Source organism: Sus scrofa, chromosome 18 (assembly GCF_054392235.1).
Source record: "Sus scrofa isolate SSC_HxYL_T2T_F1_AM1 chromosome 18, Sscrofa_HxYL_maternal_Yorkshire_Landrace_v2.0, whole genome shotgun sequence".
NCBI lineage: Eukaryota > Metazoa > Chordata > Mammalia > Artiodactyla > Suidae > Sus > Sus scrofa.
The window spans coordinates 46,938,297-46,952,865 of NC_139400.1; the positions used below are offsets into that span (position 1 = coordinate 46,938,297).

General features: G+C 50.2%; 1 long non-coding RNA gene across 1 annotated transcript; it reads right to left on the reverse strand.

Annotated features, from left to right (window-relative positions):
* Positions 1 to 445: 445 nt before the first annotated feature.
* Positions 446 to 9,212, reverse strand: LOC146395021 (uncharacterized). Its single transcript, XR_014834252.1, has 3 exons — positions 9,092 to 9,212; positions 598 to 4,806; positions 446 to 533 (listed from the first exon to the last, which is right to left on the reverse strand). It is a non-coding gene; the product is annotated as an uncharacterized LOC146395021 (long non-coding RNA).
* Positions 9,213 to 14,569: the final 5,357 nt, after the last annotated feature.

Genomic DNA, 14,569 nt, shown 5'->3' on the forward strand with positions numbered 1-14,569 from the left:
GGGGGCGGGTAGCAACATCTCTGTAAGCATATAATTATTTCAAAATAAAACAGTTTTTAAAAGCAGAGAAATAAGGGGAAACTTTCCAAGCAACGCCTTCATTAAAGGGCCAAGTGGAGAGAGGTTTGAAAGAGCTGGTTTGAGTTGCAAAGACCTGAGGGAGCTGAGAGGCGGACGGTTTTGCTTGGTGAAGATCACGGAGCTCTGCTCAGCTTGTCAGCCCCAGGACTTGGTTTCCTGTGCACCAAATTTTTTCCCGAATGAACCAGGCTCTGAAGATGAGTGCCAAGGAACACGTGCCAACCCTTTGTGGCTCTCAGGACACAATTTCCCCAAGGCCGTTCATTGGCCCAATGCCATTTTGAGGATGCTCGTCTCTCAGCCCCCTCCCCACGCCCCCGCCCAGTCTCATATGCAAAAGCCAATTATTTGGAGTGTCTTTGCCTTTTTTTTTTTTTTTGCGCTTTTTGAGGCTTCACCCAGCATGTGGAGGTTCCCAGGTTAGGGGTTCAATCAGAGCTACAGCTGCTGACCTACACCACAGCAACACAGGATCTGAGGGGTGTGAGGCCAGGGATCAGAGCTACAGCTGCTGACCTACACCACAGCAACACAGGATCTGAGGGGTGTGAGGCCAGGGATCTGACTGCAACCTCATGGTTACTAGTCGGATTTGTTTCTGCTGTGCCGCAATGGAACTCCCCTTCTTCTTTTTGAAACCTATAAGCTTTCGCTCTATTTCCCAACTCTGGCCAGTGCTCCCTCGTAACTCAGAAATGCTGTGAGTCTCCCGGGAATTTCCTTTAGATCTTTCCTGAATAATCCGGTGTGTTTTTTAATTCATCTGAAGCACAGAGGCCAATGCATGGCATCTGGTGAGCCGAGTAAGAAGCAAGGGAGAGTGGAAGGACCAGGAACAGAACTCCCAGTGGCCTCAGAAAGACAGGCCAGCTCATGGGGCCAGTGCTAGATGTGTCATATCAGCCCCTCCTTCAGCACTGAGCCACCTGCAATGGGTAAAGACTGAGCATCCCAGGGGCTCTGCTGAGTCCACAGCTGAGGGTGACACTGGGAATCCCAGCGTCACTGGCCTGGCCCTTACTGCCTAACAAAGTAGTCTGTCCAGCCCAGCTCCAGTTCTCGATACTGCACAATCCACTCAGAGACCTGGGAGGTGGCAGCTGGTCAGCTCCAGCTTTTAGGCCACCGGTTTTCAGCATAAAGGAAACTGCTCCCCAGCACAAATCATTAGGGAGCTGATAACAATCTGTTGCCAAGGTAGCTATTCTTCCAAGATGGTCAAACAGAGAAATTACCCAGATAGTCAATAGTGATGTAATTTTGAACCCAGGGGTTATCTGGCATCAAGTCAAGAAGCGTAGCCAAAAACCCATGCACATTTTTTTCTTTGCTTGCAGTTTTCCTAAGAGCCCAGGCATGGGAACCTTGTCCACGCCCCCCGGCCTTTACAGCCAGAGGGAGCCGCAGTATTTGTCATCATGCCTGGGAAAGAGAAGAGGTCCTTTGTGGAACAACTCAAGAAGGCTCCCGTGCCAGTCTCCTCTTCCAGCTCTTGTCAATGCTCCCTGCAGAGGGGAGCCCAGAGAACAGCCTGTCAGCTCTTTTCAAGGCTGAGAAAGTCAGGCTTTCTGTCGCCTTGGCTGGGCCCAGGGACTTGGATCACTGGTCTGCAGCCCAGGATTTACACAGAGAGGAGCAAAGAGGGATGGGAAACATCAGACCTTTCACTGATTGAGAATCAAGGACTTGGAGCTGGAAGAAACCTTCCAGCCACCCCGCTCCCTTGATTGATGAGAAGCGGAGCCCAGGGAGAGTCACACAGCTCAGCGCCCAGGGCTCCCGCCTGCCCAGGGCCAGAAGGTCTGAGGGAATCAGGCATCCAGCCCGCTGTCTCCCTTTGCTGGACAGTCCACTGCATTGGCCCTGCCTCTGTCGCCTGACTCCTCAGAGCCGTGCTACAGTGATGCTCCCGACTCTGTTGCCCCCATTAGAAGACTGGATTCATTTCCAAACTCCCTTCCCACCTCTTTCCAATGCCCGGGCAGTCTGCCTCCAACACAGCCACCAGCCAGTCCTTTTCAGCTCAAACATCAGTAGGGATGCAGACCCCCAGAAGAGTAACTCCCAGCTCTTCAAGATGTGATTTCCGACCCTGTGATCTTGGCGAGAGTATAGCCAGGCAAGTGATTGAAATCCGACTCTACCACTTTCTTGGGGTTTTTATAAATGTCATTTTTCTGAGCCTCGAAGACTTCATGGGTAAAATGGAGATGGTGAGATGTACCCAGAAAGGTACATGTGATTCTGCCCAGTGACTGATGGCTGCTTCTCTTTGCGCTCTTCCATCTTATCAGGCAGGCCCATCTCTCCATGGGCCCAGGCAAGACCCTTCCCTTTGGCCATCGCTGGCTGCTTTCTTTGGTGATATTGGCTGTAACTGTTTTTCATTCCAAGTAAATGTGGTTCCTCAAACTGTGTGCAGGCCCATGTTGAGTGCAGGGGATGCAGAAACCACTCAGCTGCAGTACCTGCCCCATGGATGCTCAGAGCCAAGTTGGGGGGCAAAACAGCAACCCCACAGGGCAGAGAGGGTCCCAGGTGACATGCAAATAGGGCCCAGAGAAGTCAGATGAGGGTCTAAGTGTTATCTAAATGCCTCTCCTGTTCCAGCAGGTTCCCCTTCCCATGCCAGAGATCCAGAGGCCTGGGCAGGGAGCAAGGCTTGCCCTGTTGGGCCCCACAGCATGGAGCACAGGCTCGATGGTGTCTGAGGTGAAGCCTGAAATAGAGAACTAAGCAGACTGTCGGCTGTGGGACCTGCTCCCCAAAGCTGCCAGGAGCCCAAGGCAGGGATTCAGTACCCTTGCTTTACCAGGGGGATGCTCTCAAGGCAAGGGGGGTGAGAGAGAGAGGTTAAGGCAGGGGGTACAGCCTCAGCTGGCATCTGCCTTCAACCTTCCACGGGGCGCGCTCTGGAATAAAAATTTGAGCATAGAGTTGACTTTGCCATGAGCCGAAGAGGCCACATTTTTGTACTCTGTCCCAGTTAGTCACTAGATGGGTTGAGGGGGTGGTTGGTGGGGCTCTTGGGTGAGATGGTTCCTGTTGGGCTAAGGACTATTTGGAGGGAAGGGGGGCAGCTCTGAGCCCTCTGCAGCCCACACCCACAGCTCCTGGAGGATGGGTGCCCTGGCCCACTGCCTTATCCAGATGGAGGTTTTAGAATCACAAAAGAGGTGTGTGTGTGTGTGTGTGTGTGTGTGTGTGTGTGTGTGTATCAGAGACAGAGAAGACAGTAATTCTAGCAGCTAACATTTACTGAGCTCTCACTGTATACTCGTGCCAAACCGTCTGTCCGCATATTTTATAACTATCAGTCTCCCAAGGACGCACACATGGAAAGGGCCAGTGCTGGGAATTGAACTCGGATCTGAGTTACACTACAAGTTGAGCCCTCAGCCCCCTCCACACTGTCTACCAAGGCTGCCAGGCCTATGTGGACAAGCAGCTTTCAAGAGGGGTCCGGCATGGTAACAGATGAATGCAGGCCTCCAGCAAGCAGCCTTCCCTGGTTCCAGAGCCGGAGTCATTTGCTCCTCCCTCCCTCCTTCCTCCCAGCCACCCATGGCCAAGTCTTGCCTCGTGGGCCCCTGCAGCCCCCCACCTCACCCTCCACCATCTATCCCTTCTCTCTGCCCCATGGTCCCCAGCAGCTCAGGCCCCTTTCCCTTCCCACCTAGAGCTGAATTTGCCTCTCCGACGGGGTCTCTCCTCCCGTCTCACCTCTCCCTCGCCATCGCCATGTGCACAGCCTCACCAAACTCACCTCCTGACAACCCAGCTCCAATCTGTCCCTCCCCGATGAGGCCTTTCACTAACCCCATCCCCTGCTGCAGTAAACACTCTCACTCAGCTCGGCATTCAAGGCCGCCAAGGTACAGCCCCAAATGTAACTGCCAGCTGCATCTATGCTACAGGCAAATAGACAAGGTGCCTGTCCCTGTGGGCAGCTCTTGCTCTGCTCTCATTGCAATGTGGCCTCTCCCAGGATACTTGGCTATTGACATCTGACCATTTTAGCAATACCAGGGCCTTAAAAATTAAGAGTAAATCTGATTTTCTAGAGAAGAAAAATAAGACTCAAAAATATATACATGGCTTCAGCTGTTATCATGAAGCTACACCATAAGCACTCAGGTAGCACGTACATGTGCACATGTAACACACACACATGTTCACTCTCACAGCCTTTATCCTCAAGTCCTTGCAGGCATTTCCCTCTGGACTCTTGCTCCTGGGGCAGGCTGACCCCATCTGGCTTGATGAAGAGCAAACGGTTCATCCCGGGGAGAGGAGTCTAAGACATGGAAATGCCATCTCAGGAATGACAGCTGGATCACAACCATGACTGCGGGCAGCTTACAACTCTCGGTGCCCAAGCCGCAACCCAGACCCACTGTATCAGATGCCTGGGAGTGAGATCCAGACGTCGGGATTTTTCACAGTGAAAATTGTCTAGGAACGAAATTTCCACTTGAACAAGAAGCAAGAGAACCACCAAACTTTGCATTCAGTTCTAGAAACTCAACCAACATTCCATTTGCAAATCATGTGTTGATCATCTACCATGTGCCTCGAACACCCAGGCCTTGAGACAGGGAGCTGGCGCCTGAGGACCTGGCAATAAAAAGACCCAGTGTCTGACCTGAAGGATCCCCAGTCCAGGGGCGGGAGATGCTCACATCAAGCAGCCGGCAAGTCCCACAGCAGAGGCAACCCGGGGATCTGGGAAAAGAGGAGGCTGAGATGAGTGCTCTTTTAGGAGAAGACTACGAAAGAGGAGTTGACTCAAAAGATGAAGCTGGAGAGGAGGCAATGGATGGTGTTCCCAGGCTAAGGATGTGGCATAACAAAAGCCCACAGATGCATGTATGGCACCCACATTGGAGGCGCAGGCAGCGCTCCGAGGTGGCTCCATTGCAGATTTTGACATTTATCCAGCTAAGCACCTCCACCATGCCCTCCTAAGGACTCGCGCTTCTGGTGGCTTTCTAAGACAAGCCCTGCTTATCTCCTCCCCAATTTAGTACAAACTCTTTGTTGGGCTCCCTGCCTCCAATCTCACCTGCAGCTTATTAGCTATAGGCAGACCTCAGGGATACTGCGGGTTCAGATCCAGACCACCACGATAAGAATATCACAATAAAGTGAGTCACATGAGTTTTTCAGTTTCTAGTGCACATAGAATTATGTCCATACTATGCTATAGTCAGTTAAGGGCGAAAGAGCATTATGTCTTAAAAACAATATATACATATATACACACACATACCTTAATTAAAAAATACTTTACTGCTAACAACTGCTATGATCTGAGCCTTCAGTAAGTCGTAATTTTTTGCAAGAGTAACATTAAATATCACTGGTCACAGAATACCATAGTAATGAAAACGCTGGCAATATTGTGAGAATTACCAAAATGTGATACAGATGTAAAGTTAGCAAATGCTGTTGGAAAAATGGTGATGATTCTAGGCTTGCTTGATGCAGGGTTGCCACAAACCTTCAATTTGTAAAAAATAAAATAAAAGGCAGTATCTGCAATTCGTGATAAAAGTGAAACACGATAAAACAAGCATGCCTGTGCTATAAAATTCAGTGTTTTCAAACAACAACCATTTTATTACATTTTAAGGTTCTGCTTGCATTTGAACAGGACTCAGCTGGGTGATTCTTCTGCTCCACGTGGTCTCCACTTAAGCCACTCAGGGGTTTCCAGCTGGCAGATGGCTGGTCTGGAGGATCCAAGACAGCTTCCCCCATGGACCTGTCGTGGAGCCAGCTGGAAGCTGGAGAGCCTAGATGCGGCCTTTCTAACATGGCAATCCCAGAGTCTGCCTGCTTGCATGGCTCAGGGCTCCCAGAGAGAGTCCTAAGACTGAGGAGATGGATGATGCCAGCTTCTAAGCCCAGGTGTTACTTCCACCAAATCAGGTCACAGGGCCTGCTCAGTGTCAAGGGCAGGAGGAGAAAGATCTTACCTCTTCTGGGAAAGCAATGTCCAGGAATCCATGGACAGCTTTAATCTGCCTCACCCTCACAGCCATTTCCGATTAAACTCTTCATTTTTTTTTTCTTTTCTTTTTTTCTTTTTTTCTTTTAGGGCCACACCTGCAGCATATGGAAGTTCCCAGGCTAGGGGCTGCACTACATCTCATGGCGATGCCGATCCTTAACCCACTGAGCGAGGCCAGGGATGGAACCCACATCCTTATGGATACTAGTCGGGTTCCTAAACCACTGAGCCACAATAGGAACACCTGAGCTCGCCAATTTAATAGGGCTTGGTTACTCCAAAAAAGCTACGGTGGTTTCCCTTTGCCCACAGGAGAAATTCCAAATTGCTTATCTGGCATCCATGACCCCTTAACAGACTTTCCAGTGTTGGGAAGCACTTCTCCAAGGGTCTCCGGCACTCCTGTGAATTTCTGCCAAGGCCCTGATCGCTCTCTAGCCGGTCCCAGGTTGTGTTTGCAGCAAGCATCCTTAAGGGATAAGAAAACGTCTCTCTGGGACATAGAGCAGGCTGCTGTGAGGTGGTGAGCTCCCCAGGCCCAGGGTCCCTTTCCTAACCCACTGTGTGTAGGGGTGTCTACCTAGACCCACCTGTGTGGCCCCTGTGGGCCTTGGGGCTCAGGGAACCGATGTGACCATGCCAGCACTGGCTCCTGCTCTTGCTACGGGGAATCAAGCCCTTGGCCCCCCGCTCAGGAGTTGCAGGCAAATCCATTAACTTGCAAGCAGGGAAAATCTCAACCCCTTCCCAGCCTTTGGCATCCAGCATTAGTCACCACCGCTTCCGGATACCGCAGCCTACTTACTGCACCCACAAACATGTGGAAAATTCCTCCCTCACACTCGTACTGCCACCCAGAATAACCATAGGTCTCTCCTGTCTCATTTCTTTCCACTGGCAGAGCCAAGCTGCCCCTCGTTACTTTTCACTCACATCAGGGGTCTTCACAGCACCCTCTGCCCTCGGCCTTGGGTCAGTGGTTCCGGCAGCGAAGTCTATGAAGCCCTTTGTGATCTGTCTTTGCGGCAGTTGTGGCCTCATCTCTGAGCCCCCTCACTGCAGCAAAAGCAAACCTCACTCTCTTCCCAAAGCCCTTCCATGCTGTTCCTTCTGCCTGGAATTATCCTTTGCCGTTTTCGACTCATCTTCAAGGACCAGTTCCAGAGACACTTACTCCAGAAACCCACCCTACCATCTATCTGCATCCTCCGCCCCCCGCATGTCTCACAGAGCAGCAGGAACTAGGACCCTGAGCGCCAGCTGAGTCTGCGCTTCCAGTATCCTGAGCTCCCTGGAGGCAAGAACGGAATCTTGCTCATTCCAGTCTGAGGGCTTAGCTGGAGGGATGCCCAGAAATCTTTCTTGGAGAATGAATGATGCCTACTCTCTGCAAAAACACTTCCCTTACCACCTCAGGCCCAAATAATCTTATTTCTCCAAATTCCCCTCATGGTTTCCATTATGACAGCAGATATATGAGGACGAGCTGGCATTTCTCACATGTACCCCTTGAGGTTCAAGACCGCATCTCCTTGTTCAGATCCATCTTAGTTCACTTTGGAGGTTTTCTAACTTTCAATTTTATACATTATTTTAATCCCCCTAAAAACCTAACCCAAGGATAGCAAGAACAGATTTCCAACCAGCTCTGAGCACACGCTGATTTGCATTTCTATTCCTAATATAATGACCAAGTCCATCTCCCAGGAGAAGAGAAGCGTACTTTTTCTCCATCCCCTCTGGCTAGTCACCACCTCTGAGCTGGTTTCAAGGAGTAAATTTATTCAACAAATATTTATTGAGCATCTAATAACATTGCCACCCCAGGCACCTGGCCGGTGTCCCAAAGAGCACATTGACAGGGAATAGAGCTCCCTTGGTTTTTTTTTTTTCTTTCTAGGGCCATACCCTCAGCACATGGAAGTTCCCAGGCTGGGGGTTAAATTGGAGTTGCAGCTGCCAGCCTACACCACAGCCATAACAACTTGGGATCCGAGTTGCATCTGTGACTACACTACAGCTCACGGCAATGCCAGATCCTTAGCCCACTGAGCAGGGCCAGGGATCAAACCAGAGTTCTCCTGGATACTAGTCAGCTTCATTATCGCTGAGCCACGATAGGAACTCCTCCACTTTTATTTACAGGTCGGAGACTAGCAGAGTTCCCACTGCAGCATCGACATGCAAGCTTCCGAGTGATAATTGGAAAAATCTGAGCATTGAAATAGATGATGAATAAACACATGGATGGATGGATGACTTTTTGATAGCCACACTTCAAATGGGGTTTGTACTACGCTTCCAACATCAGACACTTGTCCCAGAAGCAGCTCAGTTCAGAGACGGGCTCTCCCTGGGCAGCTGTTGGGGGCGGGAAGTGTGTAAACTGTCCCTGGGGAGCTGCTCTGCACAGCAAGGCAGAGGAAGTCCTGTAAGGAGAGAGCCGGGCTTCCTTGTCAAATCACTACGAATCTCTTTCAAATTCTGGTTTCGTCCTTTGAGAAAGAAGGATGGACGTCTCTGCCATTTTGTCACATCCAGGTGTGTTGGATGGAAATTAACAATACACGGAAGTTAGAGTCCAGTTAATTTCACCATGATCACTGTCAAGGTCAACCGGATCTGTGGTCTGAGACTGGAAATCTGGGTGTAGCTGGTAAAATTTGGAGAAAGTGATGTTTCAGTTAGGAGCCTTAGTAAGGTTCAGTTTTAAAACGCGATTAAAAAGTAGGATTCTAGGCCTACTTCTGCCACTTACAATTGGGGGATTACAATTCATTTTTGAGTTAATTTTTCTCCTCTGTTGTCAGAAATGATAAAACTCCCTCTCAGCATCATTATGCTTTCGCCATGGAATGAATTGTACCCCTCTTGAAATTTCCTCCTCTTCTTGACAAACCCCTCTAACATCTGTGAGGCTCTCCCTGACACCCCCCGCTCCAACCCCAAGAGGTGTGCTGGCCTCTGAATTGCCTTCCTTCCCGGGTTCCTTACCGAACAGGGGCAGTCCCTGGTTCCTTTCCTCTCTGTACCATCGAGGTACTGTGACCGAACCAGGTTCATTTTGCCCAACGCACAGCAAGCCGAGATGCTGAAATTTGCAGGAAGGAAAGGCGTTAGGGCAAGGCTTGGGGTATTTATGGGATGAGGACTAAAGCAGCAGGGTGGTCTGGGGCGTGGGGGGCGTGGGGAAAGGTGATTGAAGAAAGATGCGGTAATCCTCATTCTGTGCAGGTGGAACTAAGCTCCAGGCCTCTGCACGTTCAAAAGGGAGGCGCTTAGCACGACCTGAGGGGGGAGCATTCGCCCCTGATGTTAAAGGGTCACTGAGCGGACACTCACGCAGGCCCAGTTGGAGGGTCAGTGGTCTTAACTAGCCTTAACCAGCTCAGCTAGAGCTGGACACAGCTGACTCCATGTTCCTGGAAAACAACTCCGGTAAACATCTTATTAGGCTATGAGCCACTTGGAGGACATGCAAGTCTTTGATATGAATAAATAAAACAACCTGGATTAGTGAAGGTAGGTAGCAGGTGAAATGGACTGAACTAATGATTACCCGAAGTTCCAGTATGTTCTCTCTCCCCCCCACCCCAGTCAGCTCAAGATAATTTTGGGGAGTTCCCGTCGTGGCGCAGTGGTTAACGAATCCGACTAGGAACCATGAGGTTGCGGGTTCGATCCCTGCCGTTGCTCAGTGGGTCAAGGTTCTGGCGTTGCCGTGAGCTGCGATGTAGGTCGCAGACGCGGCTCCGATCCTGCGTTGCTGTGGCTCTGGGGTAGGCTGGCAGCTACAGCTCCGATTCGACCCCTAGCCGGGGAACCTCCATATGCTGCAGGAGTGGCCCAAGAAATGGCAAAAAGACAAAAAAAAAAAAAAGATAATTTTGTCTTTACCTGCTCCCTAAGAATAGAATTTAGTCCTTAGTAATCAAGCTAGACAATGTTTGTGATAACCCTGGAAACAGGGGTGCAGAGAAGGAGGCCCTGAGCTGTAGGAGGAAACTGAGCATCAGAGTTCAGGAGTTCCCCAGCGGCTCAGTGGGTTAAGGATCCAGCATTGTCACTGCGATCACTCTGGCTGCTGCTGTGACGCAGCTTCCATCCCTGGCCTGGGAATTTCTACATGCCATGGACGTGCCCCCCACGCCCCCAAAAAGGAAAACAAAGAGCTCAGGCGATTTTGAAAAGAAAGGTGATCTGGAGCACTCACTATCTGCTGGAAAAAGAGACAAAAGAGATTCTGGAAGGGTTTGAGGTGTCATGAATTTGTTCCCCATTAATATTCCTTCATTTTTTTGCAAAGCAAAAAAAAAAAAAAAAATCATGATTTGGCTTGAAATAAGTTGAATTAATTTCGGAGTGTGTGGTTTTGAATGTGTCTCAGTACATAAACGGAGTCATATTGAGCCTCAGAATGTACCTGGGTTACACCCAGATCTTCAGCGCCCAGGACAGTAGCTGACACATACCAGGTATTTCCACTTGTGGCTGGACTGACTGCCAGAACCCGGGCAGCCCGGCAAATGCCGCAATACCGGCTCTTGTGTCTGAGCCAGTCCATCATCCCAGCCACAGTGATGTCACAGTGGAGGGGCCATTGTAACAAGGTGCAGAAATGTGAAGAGAAATGCTCAATCCAATAATAGATAACCTTAGGGGTCTATTTTCAGCCTTCAATGGTCCCATGGAAGTGGTTTTGTTATTATATGACAATGACCTCCCACACACACACACACACACATTTCACTTTTTTTTTTTTTTTTGGTCTTTTTGTCTTTTCTAGGGCCGCACCTGCGGCATATAGAGGTTCCCAGGCTAGAGGTCTAATCGGAGCTACAGCTGCCAGACTAGCCACAGCCACAGCAATGCAGGATCCGAGCTGTGTCTGAGACTTACACCACAGCTCAAGGCAATCCTTAACCCACTGAGTGAGGCCAGGGATCGAACCCGCAACCTCATGGTTCCTAGTTGGATTCGTTAACCACTGAGCCACGACGGGAACTTTTGTATTTTTTTTTTTTTTTAATCTCTCTCTCTCTTTCCTTTTAGGGCCACACCCACGGCATATAGACATTCCCAGGCTGGGGTCAAATTGGAGCTGTAGCTGCCGGCCTACACCACAGCCCCAGCAACACCAGATCTGAGACACATCTGCGACCTACACACAGCTCACAGCAACGCTGGATCCTTAACCTGCTGAGCAACACCAGGGATCAAACCCACATCCTCATGTGTACTAGTCAGGTTCATGACTGCTGAACCAGATGTGAACTCCACACACAGCTCATTTAAATGAAGACAATCAAATGCTCTCTCTGGAGCGTGGAGTTGGGACTAACACACTGGTCCCAGCCTGGACTGGTTGGCTCAGACCGGCTGGCAAAAACCTGTCTGTAGAAGGAGAAGGAAAGACTGGTGAAGGAGCGAACAATCAGGAGGCCTGTGTACACAAGATTCCCGGAAATTGCTTTCTCAGAGATGTCCCTTTTGGCCAGAGCTAGTTTGAGATGACTTTCTCTTCACTGCAACCAAAGTAGCCTTGACCAAGGCAATGGCCTGGGTGTTATGAGCCCCAGGCCCTCAGCACTGCTGCTGGCTGCCCTTTCGTCAGCCTCAGCCCCACAGCCCTGGGAAGCAGCAGGAAGGGCTCCGGACTCAGCAGGGTCTTCCAGGCCGGTCCAGCACCTCCTGCCCTACCTCGGGCAGAGGGGAGAAGAGGGCGAGCCCTCACCAGGACACCAGGGAGAAGAAAAACACCTCCAAACAGCTGGGCAGCAGAACCAGCAGAGGAGCGAGGCATCCCCTTTTCTAGCAGCTGGCAGACACTCTGGGAGAACGTTAAAGATAACCAGATGCAAAAATAAGACTTAACTTGGCACTACTTTGCCCTCAGGAAAACTGAACTCAAAGATGAAAATGCGAAGGATTGAGGAGAAAGCCTTCTGGGGACCCAATAAAAGAAGCCAGTGCTACCTGACTACCATTTTTCTTAAAGTCAAGAGAAGAATCTTTTTTTCTCTAACATGACCTTATTCTTACATGAGATTAAAAAAAAAAAAAAAGTGAAAAACAAACAAACTGGGAGTTCCCTTTGTGGCTCCGTGGTAACAAACCCAACTAGTATGCATGAGGACAAAGGTTTGATCCCTGGCCTCGCTCAGTGGGTTAAGGATCTGGTGTTGCCGTGAGCTGTGGTGCAGGTCACAGATGAGGCTTAGATCCCGAGTTGCTGTGGCTGTGGTGTAGGCCGGTGGCTGCAGCTCTGATTGGACCCCTAGCCTGGGAACTTCCAAATGCTGAGAGTTCGGCCCTAAAAAGCAGGGGGGAAAAAATCTCCACCAATCCTGCACACCAGTGGTCAGGTGACCCTGCCCTTGAAGGCCCGGGGAAGCGGGAGCCCATCCATGGATAGGCTGTTGTGAACGCCTTAGAGGTCTCCTTACAGGAAAGCAGCTCACAGGTCCTTGGCGGAACCCTCCTCAGAACCAGAGGAGACATCATTTGTAAAACTTGGCTGTGATAGAAGGCAAAGTTCTTTTTTTTTTTTTGTCTTTTTAGAGCCATACCCACGGCATATAGAATTTCCCAGGTGGGAGTCAAATCAGAACTACACCTGCTGTCCTACACCACAGCCAGAGAAACACCAACCTGAGCTGCATCTGCAGCCTACACTGCGGCAACCCTGGATCCTTAACCCACTGCACAGGGCCAGGGATCAAACCTGCATCCTGAGGGACACTATGTCAGGTCCTTAACCCACGAAGCCGCAACAGGAACTCCTGAATGCAAAGTTCTTAAAAGACGAAAAAAACCAAGTAAGGAGGTATTTTTAAAATTATTGTTCTATAAAAAACGCAGTGGGAAGAAAACGATGAGGTTCTACGTCGTTCTTCATGCACTTCTCTTGCACGGCCCTGGGGTGTCATAAGCCAGAGATGGGAGGAACAGACGGATGGCCCAGCCTGGGGGAGCCCTCCCCCGCCACCCGCCCCCGCCAGTCCCCATGGCTTGTGTCACGTTCCCACCGTTCCCACCGAGGCCTTTGGAAGGTGATGTTACACCCTCTCCCTTCTTCACTGGGCGTGTTAACAACATAATAACCATGAGCTAAGGTCTCTCAGAGGCCCCACAATCAACCCAGCTCCCTTTACATCTGTTTTTACAGCGCGGAGCTTAAGACTGTATTTCAAAAGGGATTCTGCTGCTAAAAAGAGGCTTGGAAACGCTTGCGGACGGCACCGCAGATGGCAGGGGAGGGATTTTCACTTCTTTGCAAGATATTCACCACGTTGATGGCCAGCCCCCCACCTGCCACCCCCACGGCCCCAATTGTACTTGTGAAGGGAAGCAGCAGCCCTGCGTTTGCACCTTCTCCCACTTTTACAGAGAAGATTGTTCAGAGAAAAAGTCCAGATGCTTCAGGCTGAAGCTCTGACCAGAAACTTCTGCTTTAAAGAAACAGTAATTTTGAAGCTCCTGCTGGCAGGTGTGTGTTTTCCAAGATGGTGACTTCTAAGTAGGTCTTTGTCTGGCCTTTTGGTTGTGAAAGGTGAAACCCAGGGCACCCCTTGAAGGAGGAGATTGAGACAAAAGAAGGAAATTTCCAGTTTCTCCCAGAATTTGTGGGGAGGAGGGAGCGAGGAGGTGGCCTGGAGTTGGGGAAGCTAGGAGGGGAACAGGGAACTCAGGAGAGGGACTGGGGCTGGCACCGAGGGTCGGCCCGTTGGAGGCTGTCTGCAGGGGGGTGGGAGGTGAGTTTTAGGAACAGTGATGACAGATACTCAAGTTCATGATCTGTGCTGAATATTGCTTGTCCCCAAACCTTCAGAAAAATCTGCGTCACAAAGGGATGCCTATGTGAATGTTCTGGAACACGCCAGGGGCGGCAACAGCACAGAGCGGGAGCAAGAAGGTGGGCGGGGGGAGGCCTGGACAGGGTTCTGTGTGACGGTCAGCTTCCCACTTGTGTTCCAGAACTCCTGCCTTCCCCGCGGGGGTCCTGGATTTACCACATTAATGTGGTAATAGAGGGAGATTTATTTTGGAGATTCAAACAAATGGTGATCCCCGAAGTCTGGTGAATTTGGGGGTAACTGCCTCTGGCAGGGTAGCTCTAATTAATATCTCTCTTCCCCTTAATCTCTTCACCTTTTCTCATTTCCATTTTTCACATCTTATGTCTTTATTTTCAAGGCAATGATATATTTCTTCTCAACACAAACTTGGTCTCTGCTTTTTATTTTGAGCATTCTTTCTCTGTATCTCTCCAGATGAACAAAGCAGCTGCCATTCTATCATTGTTCCCTCAGAGGGACGAGCCCTGGCTGGAACCCTAATGCCTACCATGAAACAAACCCTGACAGAGTGCCTACGGGGCATCTCCAGGCCCGGCACTGGGCATGAAGGAGTTGATGATGCACTTTAGAGGCTGCTGAATAAATCATAGCTTTCACTTCCTCTTTGATCCAA